Below are 4,617 nucleotides of genomic sequence, written 5' to 3'. Positions count from 1 at the left end.
AAATGAGGTTCTAATTGATGGTTTTACTGAAAAGGAGGTTAGAGACCACAATAAAGCGTCGGGACCTGATGGATTCCCAGTAGAATTCTACCAAGTGTTTTGGAGTCTTATTAAGAATAACCTAATGGCCATATTTAAAGAGTTCCACAACTACATGCTCCCTCTACATAGCTTAAATTTTGGGATTTTAAATTTAATCCTAAAACTTAAGGAGGTCAAAATGATACAACAGGCTAATTTGTATGCTAAATGTTAGCTACATGTAAGAGAAAGAAAAACCAACTCGATATATATTCGAAAAACCCCGTACATCATGTTTATACTCCGGGTCCATCATATCCTTCATACATTCATCACGAAAGGCTTTATTCGACGCCACCTTTCGGCATAATTAACAATAATTAAACCAACATATCTCTATAATAAGAAATAATCAATATTACTATGCTCTACATCTCTCCCTTGATGATCTCGGTGGTCGTTTTCTTGATGAGCTCCCACGCGCTTCGCACGTGCCTCTCCTCCTGCAGCGACGACCCCACAGCGAACCGCAGCACGAACTTGCCACCGATCGCCGTGTGCGCCAAGTAGGCCTTCCCTGTCCTGTTCAGGCGCTCCATGAGCTCGCGGTTGGCCTCCTCGGCGTCCTCCTCCGTCATGGCGCCTTGGGGCTTGATCCTGAAGCACACGAGAGCGAAGTTCCTTGGCACCACGACCTCGAACCGGTCGTCGGCGCGCACCGACTCCTCGAACATCTTGGCCATGGCGACATCGCTGCGGATGTGCTCCTGGAGCTTGGCGGACCCGTAGGTGCGCATGACCATCCATAGCTTGAGACCCCGGAACCGGCGACCGACGCCGACCTGCATGTCCTTGAGGTCGGTGACGGTACCAGACTCGCTGGCGTCGTTCTTGAGGTACTCCGGGTTGGTCTCCAGCGAGTCGGTGAGCCGGTGCGTGTCGCGCACCCACAAGCATGTGCAATCCAGGCAGGTCATCAGCCATTTGTGAGGACTCATGCTGATGGAGTCGACACGCTCGACGCCGTCGAGGTGGTGCCGGAACTCCGGGCAGATGCACGCGCTGCCGGCGTAGGCGGCGTCGATGTGGACCCACGCATTAACACAGCGGCGACATCGGCGATGGCACCAACCGGGTCGACGGCGTTGGAGGAGGTGGTGCCGACGGTGGCGCAGATGTAGGTCGGCACGAGACCGGCGGCGACGTCGGCCTCCATGATCTCGAGCAGCTTTGCCGGGTCGAGGCCGTAGTCGGTGTCCGCACCGGTCGGAATGGACTTGATGTTGGCAGGGTCGAAGCCGGCGAGGCGGCAGGCCTTGAAGAAGGTGGAGTGGGTCTGGTCGGCGGCGTACACGGTAAGCCTCGTGATCCCGGCGACGCCGTCGGAGCCGATCCGGCGCAGGGCGGCGTCACGCGCCGAGACGAGGGTGACGAGCATGGCCTCGCTGGTGGTGCCGAGGATGACGCCGCCGCCGGTGCCGCGGCCACCAGCGGTACGGTTCATGAAGCTCGCCGGCAGGCGCAGGAGCTGCGCGAGCCAGTCGAGCGCGAGGACCTCCATCTCGGTGGCGGCGGGGTTGGCCTGCCAGGTGAACCCGACGGTGTTCATCGCGGAGGCGATGAGCTCGCCGGCGATGGCGGCGGCGCTGTTGGTGGAGGGGAAGAAGGCGAAGAAGTTGGGGCTGGCCCAGTGCGTCATCCCCGGGACCACGGCCTCCCGGACCTCCTTCATGGCGATGTCGAAGGGTGCGGAGGATGTCGGCGGCACCGACTGGAGCAGGCGGCGGAGGTATCCCGGCTCCACGCCGGGGAGCACGGGCAGTGACTCGACGTTCTTGTAGTAGTCGTAGATGAAGTCGACGGACTTGTGGAGGTAGGAGCGCACGTCCTCGGCGTTCAACGGCTGGAAGCCGTCGTCGACGCCGGCAGCGCCGAACGCGGCGAAGGCGGCGGGGTTCGCGTCAATGCTGCCCATGTCTATGTATAAATTCAGTGACCGTCAATGACCAGGCTAGAAGAAGCTTGAGCTTGATCGAGCTGAGAGAAAGAAGAAGCTCCGCAGTTAGCTGGTAGCTGCTAGCTCCAATGGTGATAGAGATCGATGACTCGGGAGCTGGAAGATGTGTGGTGCGGTTGTGTCATGGGATGGGAGGGTGCTTTTATAGGCTGCGCCGGGCGACGACGACGGGGGAGGAGGAAGACGACGGGGCACATGGGCGTGGCTTGTGAAGCGGCGTAGCGAGATGGGCGTTTAACTGGTAAAGCCAGGGGGAGCACGGGTGGTAGGTGGGGGGTGGCCGGACACGCATCTGCACGCGGCGGAGGCGGCGTCATCGTCGTCGGTCGCGTCGTGCCGCCGTGGCCCGGGCCAGCTAGTCCCGTGGAAGAAATCACGCTACGGCCGGCGACGGCCCGCACGCGCGCGAGCTTTGTGGAATATGTGGCGGGTAGCAGGGATGCTGATTTGACACATGCTTGCCTTTGCCAGCGTCTGGCAGGGTCGAAGAATATAATGTGGTAGGTAGGGTGATCCGTTTGTTTAGGTTAGCTAAGTCAGCGGCCAAGCTTATGCCGTGTGTTTGCTTTTGAAGCATGGTCATTGTTAGGACTTAGGACAAGATTTATATTATTGAGATATAACCTAGGTTCGTTACTACACAAAGCATTTGTAAGGCCGGGTAAAAAGGCATTTGCAGTGGTGACTCCCGCGCCCGCCCCTACTTTTCACAGCTAAAAATAGCTATTTGCACGGACAGGTGTCGAGCCGCCCCTGCAAATGTTGTTTCCACGATGCTCACCCGCCCTTAGAAACTAATTTAAAGATTAAAAAAGAAAAGCAAAAAAGAAAAAATATCCGGCCGGCCCCTCGCATCCACTGCTCTATGGTGCTCTTCCGACCGCCGCTGACCGTGGCTCATCCGGTCCTGGTGCTCGCAGCTCGTCCCAGCCTAGCGCTTGCAGCTCTGCAACCCCCGACGCTCCGCTCCCCGCCTCCACGCTGCTGGCTGTTGAAACTTGCGCCACCGGCCACACATCCCCCATCCCCACTGCAAGTTAACACCGCCACCTGCAGCCGGCCACCTCCACTGCTCTTCCATTCTCGTCTGACCGCTCTTGCTCACGGCTCACCCCGGTCTGACGCTCACTCCATCGCACCAGGAGCCACCCAAACCCACCCCCGCTAGGGCTCGCCAGCCGTGCTCGCGTCCCCCGCGCCACCACCTGCAGCCAGTCACCAAGCCACCGGATCCACTAGTGCTCATGCTCGTGCCAGTCGAGGCCAGGCCCGTCTCCCGCTCCGGTCGAGGCTTCACCCTGTTTGGTTGAGATATAACCATATCTAGGTTGTTGATCTGTTTGGTTGGATGAATGGTATGGAACAATTTTTCATTTGGTTCGAGTGAAGACGGCAAATGAAATGAGAACAAACTATTGTATCCGTTAAATTATACCTCACCGTCCACAAATATAAAAAAAATTTCAAGTTAATATTTTGTCCACAAATACAAAGTGCTCTGGCCCTATGGCATTATAAGTAGGTTCTAATCTAGCCGATCTTGAGCTGGCCCCATGCATGAGTGACATTGATTCACACCCTATCGAACATCTTTGTCGGGTGGGGATGGGCTGGTATGGCAACCATCCACCGTGTATCCATCCAACGAAACACGTGCAAATATGGATGGTCATCTCCCTGTTCATGTCCATTCATCCAACCAAACTCAACGGCACGAACGTCTCCACACGTTGAAAATTACTCCTTCCGTTCCAAATTGTAGGTCGTTTTGGCTCTCTTAGGTTCATAGATATTATTATGCATCTAGATATAGTGTATGTCTAGATGCATAATAATATTTATGAACCTAGAAAAGTCAAAACGACCTACAATTTGGAACGAAGGGAGTAGTTACCTTGTAAGCAGCAACTTTTTGTAAGTTGTAACCATTGACCATTGTCAATATTCAAGTCACTACACAGTTTAAGCATCGTCATCTCTCGGTAAGCACAGTTACAATGTGGAAGAATCCCCATCTCAACCATTCACAGACATTTAACTTTCGTTTTCCAGGATAGCAAAACGTGCTCATACATGACTAACAGTTAACGTAAGATAAACTTCCAGTTTTGCTATTCTGTTGGACATGCCGATACATGCATTTATGCAGATCAAACCAATAGGGCAAACGATTCAATAGGCTGCATCGAAGTGTGTGCGTGTGTGTGTGTGTGTAACATTTATATTTCTTGCACGCTTCGGACATGTTGATCCTGCTGTGCGTCGTTGCCATAGTGCACATGCGTCATTTCGTGATATTTTCATTTATTTTCTGAGCTGAGGCCACGGAGTCATTTCGTGTTACGTAGACCTGGGCAACAGAGAACATCCGTGAAGCATCGATCGCAACGGCCATCAAAAGTCTAAAGTCTTCACCTACCAAGTGGGTTCAACATCGTGATCTCGATTCTTGAAACTAAATTCAAGGGATACATGAAGACAACAAAGCATGCGTCAATTATATTTTGAGTTGGGTGAATGAAAGACGGCTTCTTAATGTAAAGTTGCCTTTTTGCGGGTTTCATAAGCCTCTTCCCTCG

At 53.8% G+C, this 4,617-nt stretch overlaps 1 pseudogene; it reads right to left on the bottom strand.

The window, feature by feature from the left end:
- Window positions 1-265: 265 nt before the first annotated feature.
- On the bottom strand, window positions 266-2,134 carry LOC101764639 (annotated as a pseudogene).
- Between the last annotated feature and the right edge of the window lie 2,483 nt (window positions 2,135-4,617).

The sequence above is a fragment of the Setaria italica genome, chromosome VI, assembly GCF_000263155.2.
Source record: "Setaria italica strain Yugu1 chromosome VI, Setaria_italica_v2.0, whole genome shotgun sequence".
Classification (NCBI taxonomy): domain Eukaryota; kingdom Viridiplantae; phylum Streptophyta; class Magnoliopsida; order Poales; family Poaceae; genus Setaria; species Setaria italica.
This window is presented reverse-complemented; position numbering and strand designations above follow the sequence as displayed.